Source organism: Apteryx rowi, unplaced genomic scaffold (assembly GCF_003343035.1).
Source record: "Apteryx rowi isolate R43461 unplaced genomic scaffold, aptRow1 scaffold_187, whole genome shotgun sequence".
Classification (NCBI taxonomy): domain Eukaryota; kingdom Metazoa; phylum Chordata; class Aves; order Apterygiformes; family Apterygidae; genus Apteryx; species Apteryx rowi.
Genome location: NW_020448163.1, coordinates 977,443 through 989,108, shown reverse-complemented (window position 1 = coordinate 989,108; position 11,666 = coordinate 977,443).

The window sequence follows — 11,666 nt, the reverse complement described above, 5'->3', positions numbered from 1 at the left end:
TTTAGCTACCCTTGAAACGAAACTGGATTAATTCTGACATGCAGTATTGAAATCAACACCCTGCTGTGGGAGGGGTGGGAAGCAGGGGGCAGGGGGGAAGGTGAAGAAGACCCTCTATCTTAAAAATGAAATATTATTTCCCTTGTCTAGGGTAGAGTTTAAAATCCTGGAAGTACAAACTCTGACTAATTGGTCATCAAGATAAAGAGTGGCTTGACCTTTCAGCCAAGTACAACATCTTTTGTAACACTTGTATTTTTGAATGCTGACAATTGCTGAAGAATAGCCCTTGCTCTCCTCTGGTTCCACTCCTACCATTCAACAGCAGTAGGGAGAATTGTGGCTGGGAAGGGTAAAGCTGAACTGAAAACGGGTGATTGCCATAGCCTGCTTGTCTATGCTAGAGGAGCTTGTTCTTGGTGTGGAGGAACGCGTGTGCCTTTGCAGGGGTTCAGGGCAGCGCCAGTTCTGGGGTAGATCCAGGTCTCAGGCAGGAAACTAGCAGGATTGAAATGACAGTATGAAATGATAGTATGAAAACAGGCCATGCCCGTTCAGTTAAGGGAACACAGCATAGCATAGTCAACAGCAAGCAATAACCACAAAGATTCACGACTCTTGCTTGTGTGAGTATAGGAACAGCTCTGGAGGTCTTGGGAACTCCACAGTATACAATAATTATCTCTCTCAAAGTTGGTCTGGGAGCATATGAGCATCCTTGCAACTGCAGCTCTGTAATCTTCCCCATAAAAGAGTTAGTTCTGGGAAAGAAGTCAGAAGAGTCTACATTTGAGATATTCAAAAATCATTTTCATAGGAGAAGGCCTTCATGTCAGTATAATTTTTGTAGAGCTACTGCATCTTTTTCAGTTGTTAGGGCCTGATCCAAACTGCATCAGAGTGATCCTTTTTTGCATAAGACTCTGAAAGAAACTCTGTCATAGAAAGACTTTGTATGTAAACATCATTATTCCAAATTTGATATGTTTGATATTCACCTAGAAAACTGCAGGAGAAAAAAGAGAGAAAAAAAAAAGAACAAAGCGCACAATTTCAGTCTGTATTCAAAATTCAAATACTCTACAGAAAGAAACAAAATAAAACAAAACAAAGCTGAGGGAGCCTTTGGCAAATTATTTCAGTTATACACAAAAAATTACGTAAAAGATTGAGAAGTGTGCAGAATCAAGAACTTGAGAGCTGAAAAATGCTAGAAGTAAGAGTGCCTGTGGAACATATTCTGCTCAGCCCCTCCCCTCCGCCCTCCGTAAGTATGATTTTTAACTAAAGAATTACATACTATTTTTTTCCCACGGGACACCTGCCTCCTCCAGAGCACAGGAGGGATAGTGTCTGTGGATGAATCAGGCTTGTGGAGTGAAGGAGACTGTTGTTTGTGGGTTTGCCTCCTCCCATTTGATCAAAACGTTGCCAAGAAAATTCTGACAAATCTGTATTTTTTAAAAATTGCTCCACCAGATGGTTATTATTCAGCTTATGGGGGAGGCACTGGGGGAGTTGTTTAGGAATCCAGAACTTTTGTGTGTGCATGTCATCAAATTAATAAAGAAGACTCTTTCTCTCCAAGGAGAGCTTGATTTGATCTGGTGCAATGTAGGGGCCTCAAGACAGGGCTGGAAATAGCGGTGTGACGCCAGTATCTGCTGTTTTTCAGGCTGGGCTTTCCTCTTGCTGTCGTTACCTTGTCTTGGCTGTATTCCATTAGTAATGTGGGACGTGCTGCCCAGGCAACTGGTAAGAAATGAGGACCAGGACATAAGGACATAAGAAGTACCCTAATGGGTCACACCAGCGATCGACCTAGCCCAGACCCGTCTTCAGCCATGCAAGGGGTGTATGCAAGCCCAGCCACTTCTTGTAGTCCATTCCCTTCAGTATCACAGTACCTATATTAGGGATGGGAGAGGGGACATCCTTGCCTGTTCCCTCCAGTATCTGTCAAATTTTGTTATATTTATCAGCAGCCTGCCTCAACCACCCCCTGTGGCAACTTCAGAAAGGCACACGATTGCCAGATAACTCCTCAGGCGTCTCCACTGTCACCACAGAAATCCTCCCATACTCTCCTTCTGTTTCTGCTCTGGCTCAGAAGCATCTGTGTCTTGACGGGCCTGGGCTGCTTAGCATGTAACTTGTGTCCCACCAGCTGGGCATCTCTTCATCTACATTCCTGGGGGTGTGATTTGAGACTCCTATGGGGAGAACAATATATTCACAGTGGCTAATGGTAGGCAAGCAAGGCAGTGTCCATAGGCTCCCTCTGCGGTCGGTGGAGAGAGACAGAGATACCTGGAAAGGGCAGTTCAGAACAGGCTCGCACCTTGCCTGCCCTGAACTGCCCTCTGGGGGACCTGCTTTTTTCTGCTGTTCACAGCAGGAGGATGTCCAGGAGGTGAGCCTCGCTAGATGAGAGCTATTCCCACAGACTAGTACCAACCTAGCAGCTCTGCCAATGCTCGTCTCCCCTGGCACTTGACCTTCTTTCCCTACTACTACTCATCATGCTACTGGATGAAAGGGAAAACAGAGATATTTCTAATTTTCCTTTGACAAAAAGAGAGCTCAAGCACATTTCTGGGGTTGGCCCAGTGGTCAAACTGTTGAGCCCAATGGGGAACATTCAAGTGTGTCGTCCTTCAGATGGGGAAAACAGCCAGGAACTGGTGTCTCTGTGTTCAGATTTTCATAGCAAACCTCTCTGCTGAGAAATTCCCCTGTGTTAGAGGTTTTTTTCTTTTAATCCACACTGAGACTTTTATTTCAGTATTTCTCTTTATTCAGAAATTATTTTTTAAAAAATTGAAGGAGGAGAGGGAGAAGAGGTGAAAGATTCAAGAAAGTCCAGTTAGCTAGTTTTGAAAAAACTGAACATCTGTGTGTGTAGGGGAGAAACTGCAGTATTTTTCTTGCTCTGAGAAAGCTGTTCAGATGCTCTTTCATCATTCAGGCTGATTTCATTTAGAAGTTCAAATGTGGCATGTTCTGTATGTAGTCTTTGATGAAGAAAATTTGCTTGGCTATTGAACTAAAAATATGAATTAAGAAATAAAGGTGTTCCAGCAGAAGTGGTCAGTGATATCTTGGGAATATCCAGCACATATTCTTAAGGGCTTTTGATGAGTGCTGAGTGTTATTCACACATCCCCACAACAAAGGCAGGCAATATTCCTGTATCTCTGCACACAGAAAGAGTGACCAGGCCTTCATACAAATACACTGCCATGTGCTTGCATCTTTATTCAGTTACTCAGGTAGTAACGTGACAGCACTGTTTTAGCTTGGCTCAGTGAACAGGAGCCAGCAGGTGTTGAGTGTCTTTGCAAGTTTGACAGATTTGTTTTCAGCCAGGCTTTGTCTGTCTAGCCTATTTAGTTTATAAGCTTTTTGAGTCACAGAGTCTCTCTTTCTCTTGGTCTGATTCTGAACCACAGAAGCTGGGAGGAGATTTATCTCGTCTTCTACAGGGCTTGGGCAGAGCCTATTGTATAGGCCTTGATTGTGGTAGGAACATCTAGGTTCTCCAATACTACAGAAAACTATTATTAATGATAATTAATTTCTGTAGGCAAGACTGTATTCTGTAAGACACTGTGCCCAGTTATGAGTGCTGAGTACTGCCAATATATGGTCCAGCATCTTCAAGATAACCTTATGCAGTAAATTTGAATAAGTGTGTGTGCACCGGGGGCTTTCAAAGCACTCATCATTGGCCTGACTCTGCTGGCACTGACGTCAATAGAAGACTCCCTCTGGAGTTCAGATAGCTGATACTGGCCAACACTAAGTGCTTTTGAAAATCCCAGTCTTATAATGCATTTATTTGAATGAATCCATTTCCTTTGAAAACGGAAAGCTAAACAGGAATTTTAAAGGCGAAATGCTATTGTCATCACAAAGTTGCACACTTCCCTAACATCATCCAGCCCATAGAGTATAATAATGCTCAGACTATACACCGAGCACCTTGGCATACTGATGAACATTGAATGCGTCAGTGAATGGGTAGGCAACAAACCTAGAGCAGTTGCTGCAATTGAGATTTTGAGCCAGGCCATCAAGACAAATCCCTGCTCTTAGCTATTATCTCATGGGAAGTTTAATATCCACGCACAGAGGATAGAATGTCACTTTTTGAAGTCTTATCTGGATGATCCTCAACCACTCTTTACCTACTTTTGAAGAATAAAGGCATAACTTGATGCTGCCAAGATGGGTACCCATGGATTCCCAGGCTTGGCAGGCATTCCTCCCCGGGCCTGGGAGGGCAAAAAGCTTCTTCTCTGAACATATGAAGAAAATTGAGATTTTTACACGCATGGAAGCCTGGAGAATTCTTATCATTGTGCCCTCATCACCTATTATTCTGTAGCAGAAGAGTATAGGGACAAACAGGGTGTATATGAACAAAGCAGATCTGGATGAAACAGCACATTACCGGTACAACAGCAGAAGTATTGACTGCTTAAAAATCTGTGATACCTCCATTTCATATGCCAGGAGCATTGCCCTACGTCCATTCTACAGTGCAGTGTATGGGCTCCTGAGCTCAGCTAATACCTGAAAATAAGCTGCCAAAGCAAGAGTTATAGGCCAGAGGAAAGGCTGTCAGTGGACAGCCACAGGTGTCTGTTTAAACCTGGGGGTGATGCAGGAGGCAAGGATCAGGAAAGGAGTGCGATTCGCATGCTAAGACCCACCACAATAGAAGGGCAATGGAAAATCAGCCTAAAATGAGGAATAGAGAAATGCGTTTGGTGAGGGGAAAATAGCTGCCAGCTGGAGACTTTCAGAGAGAGTTTTAAATATTGCTGAGACTACATTGCTCAGGAGTTAACTGAATCTTCTGGGCATAAAATTTCATTTAGCACATTGCATTAAAGTGCTGCAGCTGTCTGCAAGGGTGGCAAAGTTTCTTACGTAGGCTTGTACATTACACCCATCACTGTGTTATCTGGCGAGTTTGTGCATAAACTAATCTGACATGCATCTCCTGGGTTCTTTCTCCTTCCAGTGGGGCAATTGCATGTGCATTATTAATGGCTAAATTTTATATCCCCTTGGCTTTTACTTCTTTTGTACCTTCCTTATTTGATCAGGACCAAACCTAAAACTAGCTAGGAAGTAATGTTTTTCCTCTATAAATCTCTTAACCAAAAGGAATTTATTTTGTTTTCACAGCCAATTTCTTTTGAAATATGTGAGTCTTTTACCATAAATCTGATATATTTTGATTAAAAATATAATTAGTGTAAGTTTCCATTTAAGTGAAAAGCTATTTTTGCACAGAAAAAAAAAAGACTTGACAAAATTCTTTAACCAGATTGAATAAAAATGAGTTTCTCACTATAATACAGACCTACCACAGAACTTGTCACTCTGAAGGATCTCAGACTTAGAAAGCAGGTGTTGCTAGAAAGTAGCTTGGCAAATCTTTTAGCAACACACAAAAGGCAGTGGATGGGTTAAGGCTGGAGATATAATCTTCCAAGTGATATAAAACAGGATATTTAAATATGGAAATATTGCTTAAGTCGAAATGTGACCTAGGAACAAGCTCATGTCTTCACTGAAGGTGAATTCTAATTTTGCATTTGTTTAAAATGCCAAGATCCGTTTTCTGCATCTGAGTAGTATAAAGGAGGTGTGTAGATGAGCTCTAATAGGACTATCCTCCAGTCATTTAGAAATGTCCCAAATCTTGGTAATTTTTGCCTTTAAAAAATGTTTCAGAAGGGTCAGACACCAATGAAATGCCCTTAAGAAAAACTGAAGGATTAAAAAAAACCATAGCCTGTTTGGATCTCCATTGTAGATAAATGGTAAAACATTGATGAATATTTTATTTTCTTTTTTTACCTTTTCTGTAACTGAGAAAATTTGTCAAGAATTTTAGAGTTGGGAAGTTTTAAGAGGCCTGTTAATTCAGCGCTCTGTTTATCTGTGCCTTCTGCATGCAGCTGCAGAGCATTATTGTGTCAAAAATACTAAAATGAGGCACTGATTTAGTTAGAGGAACGCTGCAGGAACGGATGAAAGCAATCTCGTCTTGAAAAAGAGGGAAATATGTTTCTCCAGAGCGCTTAAAAGGGACATTTTGACAGTGCGCTGAGTAGTTTAGAACCTCAAATGAAAAGCTATGAGGTCCATATCAGGTAGCTATTCCTCCGTAATACCATAACTCAGAACTCTCTTCTTATTCAGCCAAATAGTTTAGCATGTGTTTAACCTTAGGTCTGAATTTAGGTCCTTCTGATTTCTCTAGGAGTTAAATCCACACCTAAATTTAAAGTAAACACAAGAAATGTAAGAGGAGCCAGTGTGAGATGCAGCAGACATGAAGGCACAAAGGGGTTTTCCAAGGGGGCATGCAACACGTACACCCGTGGGGCCTGGGCTTGCAACGCCTTGCTCACCCCGGCAACTTACGCTGTGTGTATTTCTACCAGTTTCAGTCTGATCGCTCATTGCTCCTCATAACTAAACACGTCCAAATGTTGCCTGCAGTTATGAAAGTTGTGAGATTGAAGAACTGTACACAAACATGAGTTCATCTTACCTAGACCACCTTTCCCTCAATAGTTCTATTCTGAAATCTGACATGAAGTCAGAAAAGTAAAATTTGAGAACGTTATCCTTATTTTGTAGGATTCAAACCCCAACCCTCAGAGGAATGTAGGCACCTTTGTCCCAGTGATACCACTGGGAATTAGACATCTAAATACCACTTGAGAACCAGAACCACACAGTGCAAAGGTTTTTGGTAGCTAATGATATATGCCATTTTGCCTGGTAGGATTTCTAAACTTGGTAATGCACCTAATTGCAGCCGGTTTTAAAAAATACATCACATTTCAATGAGCCACATTTCTTATAGCAGCAGTAGCATTGGTGCTTTGTGAATGCTTTCTTGTGGAAAGAGTCTCATTCAAGTAAGTATCATATGACATGTATAATAACATATCCGTTCATTGTAGCATCAGCTGGATTAATGGAATGCGGGACAGTGTGCAATACTTTGATTTTCTTTTTCTCATAACTGTTGATTTGCAAAAGCTAAACAATATAACCCTGAATAAAACCACATTAAAACGGGCTATGTTTTGAGTGTGATATAAATAATGTGACAAGATGAGACAATACTTTGCCATTTCAACAATTTGGGAACAATTTCAATAGAAGAGTAGCATGTTGCCACCCACACCATCTATTTTCCCTTCTTTTATTTTTTGAAATCGGGTACAGGCTTATGATTATGGAGGTACTGTTGTGTTTCCATAAAGCAAAGCCACACAGGCAACTGAGCTTATATTGATTCACAGAGTTTATCACCTCAGGAATCTGTAACTGCTTACCATTAACCTTGCAAATGTGCTTTAAAATTTGTGCAAACATATCACATTCGAACTTTTGGAAACCTGATAGGATAGGAAGAATATCAAATGAAATGGATCTTATAAAAATAAACTCAGTTACAAAAGACAGAAGCAGCTTTCCAAACAAGTAACTAATGCAGGTCTTCAAACTTGCAGTTAAAGTTCTGTTACCCCAGCTGAAAAGTGCAGAAAACGGGTGATTTACTATCACAGTGTCTCATATATGTCCTAAGTGAAATGGGATGGCATAGGGAAGATCCACATCCAGATGTTTCTTCCCAGAGATTTCATTTTCCTCTTACAGCAATATCTACTGTGAAATGCCCCACAGATATCCTCCATCTCAGTAGACAAGGGAAGCCTGTGTCTAGACCTTTCCATGCTGTGAGAGGGAGCTTAATATACCTGGTTTGTCATGATCTTTGCTGGCATCATAGGTAGTTAGCATAAGGCTCAATTTTCAACCCAGAGCAGCAGGCTGCTTTCTGCTGGGTCCCTTTCCTTCAGCCCGTCTGTTACACCACCCCCTCTGGCCAAGATGGCACGCTGGGAGCTGCACTGCAGCTGGCTTTCCCCGGCGTGAAGACACTATCCTCTGGGAAGGGCGCAGGAAAAGGGTCTTCTCATATTTAAAGATGTTGCTAGCTGTCACAATATCATCGCCTCCACTTTAGGGCTGGCCAGAACAACAGTCTTGATATTTTGGCAGGTATTTGTGTTCTTTGACAGAACAAAAGGTAAGCTCTCCAGTGCCCTCTGCAAAATTTTGAAAGCACAGTTCAAAATAGCCAGCAGTCTGGTGGTCATATTGGACAGAACAGGCATTTAGTATGAGCCCTCTCAACAAAGCACCCTATCCGCCAAGCTACATTACCAGGCTTGCCACTTGGTCCTTTTCTGCTTGGTATAAACACTTACAGAGCCACCAGGAAGGAAGCATATCTCCGTTGGTTCTCTTAAGGATAGTCTCCTGAGATAAGGAAGACACCTGAGAGCAGGGTTTTGAACTTCTTAGGTCCCATTTAAAAAGGCTAACCAACAGGACACTGGGTAATTCTTTTCAGGGATGGGGATTTGTGTGGAGAGTGAGTTGCTTTTTCTTAACATTTTTCTCCAAGTCAGTAATTTTCTATAGGAAGTTTAAAATTTTCATGAAATGCTTAGGAAATCCGTAGCCCTAGGATATCCTCCTTCCAGGGGCTGCAAGGGAGAGCTGCTCTGCAGCTCTTTGCCTTACTATGTATAGTTGTGGCAGTCATTAGGCCTTTTAGAACAGGCTTGTCCTTTTAGCTGAACTAAAAGGGCTTGAGTAGGGATGAGTATCTCATCTACTGAACAGAAATTCAGTCACTCTTTTTCTTTAGATCATGGCTAACTCTTTCTGGGTTTTCTTCTTCTTAAATTCCAGCTCTGGTTTTCTATTCTTCTTTCACTTTATGGTTTTGTATCAGAAAACACAATGAGGCTTGGTTAAGTTATACTAGCATTTACAGAGTTATTTTTTACAACAATTTATAATACAGCTTTATGAAAAAACTATGACAGCAAGGCAGTTAGCAGGACCACAATGGATTAAAATCCCAAACTAGACATTGTCAGTCATTTATGCTCAGAAGCTGTACCTGTTTCTTCATCATCTTCTGTTCGAATGCTGGTCTGAGTGGGCTGAGCTGTTTCTATTCCAGAGCTGGACAAGTTTGCAGGATGACAGATTAAACCAGATGGACAGTGTGAAAGCCTGGCTGAGCACAGGGCATCAAGATCTCTGTTTTATGCAATGTGCTAGCAGAGTCGCCTACCTATTTTAAAGGATATTTATTTGCTGTGTTGATCACCCCCTTCACTGGGCCCAGCTGAAAGCCACTGAAACAAGATGGTTTACTACGATAACATCCTGCTGCTTTTGTTGTTCAAAACAAAGGCCTATAATACAGAAAACGTATTGTTTCATTTTGAAGTTTAGGCAATTCCACTCACTTTTCTAAAAGTGTATCTCTTAGAGTTGAGTTACCTGGTGAGATTGTTTTTGTGCGCAAGTGTCTACCCAAGTGTTGCAGGGTTGTTTTTTGAAAATAATCCGTATGTCATTTCTTCTGAGTCTTTCCTGTGCAGCACTGCTATGGCTGAGAGTACATGATTACGCCCTGAGGAAACTGTCTAGGGAAGGACAGCATTTCCACTTAGCAGACATCTTGCTTTCATAGGCAAACACTAAATGCTGGTGTCCAATGAGTTTTGGTGCATGAAAATTAAATTTCCAGAGTTGTTTTGGTGTCTTTGGCAAGAGCTCATGTGGGTCTTACTTGTCTTCCCAGCCGGAATCCAAATCTGAGCAAAGTGTTGGAGTGTCCTCTTCTTACCTGGTTCCCTCCTGGAGAGGCCTGAGAGCTATAAATGTGAAGGTCATCCTAACAGGCAGTCTGGTATCTGCCTTCCCCGAAGTTCAAAGCAAGGCAGAATTTCCCTCATCTTCCTGCATCCAGCCACCTCTCTTCAAGCCCCTACACACAGCTTCCCCAGCAGTAACACTTCGGTGTGAGACGCAATTTACCTCTTGACATCTCCGATGATTCAGTTCTGCCACGAAGGGTTAAAGTCCCTTGCGCTTTTGACTTAACTTCTTCATGTACCCACGAAAGTTTTATTTGTCCATATAAATAACTCAAACCTTTTAAAATCCTGTTAAACTCTTTTCCTCAACGATTTCCTGCAGCATTGAATTCCATGGGCTGATAATGTGCTACTTAAAGAAGCTTTCCCTTCTTTTCATTTCACATTTTCTGCCTGCCAATTTCATCAACTCTCCTCTTGTAATTGTGTTATGGGGCTGGGACTCGCTGCGGAGGAGTACCAGATCTCTTTCGACTAAACTAGTCGTTATTTTAGATGGCCCTTTTTACACTCCTGCTTTCTAAACTAAATAGCCTTGACCATTTTAATCTTGTCCAATATTTTAATCTCTCTTCCATTCTCTCATCCCCTGTCCATGTAAATCTTTAGTGTCCGTGGCACGCTGCAACTGAGACAGACTACTCTGAATGCAGTAATAAGGGAGTGTATCACTAAGTTATAAATTCCTAGTCCTGTGACAATATTTTCTTTAGTTGCCAATTTTCTTTTCATGCCATTTTTAATTATTTTGGAATGTCCAAATATTTCCTTGTTTTAAAATCTCATCAGCACCTCAGCCTACTATCAATGAATGTTAGATCCTCTTCCTGAAATATTCTGGGTAATTTAGACCCCAGCAGTGTGTAAAAAATACTTAGGCTTTTTCTAACTCCTCATATCACTTAACATTTATCTAATATAAATTATAGCCCACACCTACCTGCACTGTTGATCAGTTTGTTTAGTCCTATTTGAGCTCCGATATTAACTAGCATAGTTGCTCTTGTTTTGTTAATTCCAAATTAACAGTACATTTTTTCACGCCCTGGTGGTGGAGTGAAGCTAAAAGAATAATGAGCCTAGAGAGTAGGGCGCTGGAAAAAACACCAAATGAATGTGTAACCCTTACCTTGCCGCGTAAGACAGAAGCTAGTATCTTCTAAGCATCTAAAGTGTCCCAGTGGTGTGAAACGTCTCGGCCTCAGTCATCAGGGACCAGCCTTGTTATCATCTGAGTACCTAGGAAGAGCATGAGTGAAGAAGTATGGTTTTTAGGGGCACTTTTTTTTTTTTTTCTAGTAGACCAGTGACAGGACAGTTTGTGGGTCTCCGTTGACAAAGCATCTCAGACCCACTTTGCTTTTTTGGGGGGATTTATGTTTGCTTTCAGACTTGGCACTTGGGCCAAGTTTATCAAAACTTTTCATAAGGATTCTTTGAAGCTGTAAAAAAATTGTGTTTGATTTAGATGTCCAGGGGGATGATGGCTAGTGAGATGAAATAGGCATGGAATAGCTGAGTTTGCTGCATTTCTGCCTTAACTGAGTGAAACATGGATGTTTTAGCTAAGCCTTTTTTTCAGATTTTGAACTCGTTGGAATTTGAATTTGAAACATTGGCTGGCAGGCACTTATGAATCAAAACTAAATGTAATGGTCAAATGAAGAAGAAAAGTGATGTAAAACTATCTGTCTCTGTATTTTCTACAGTGTCTGTTACCATAGTATCTAAACAATTATGATATCTCAACACCTGCAGCTGGTGTTGGCTTGCAGAATATTTCTAAATTCTTTAGTAAAAAAGCATATTTGGATTTTAGATTAACAGAATTAACGGACTTTCAAGCCATTCCTATTAACACCCACCTACCTTTTTTTTCCC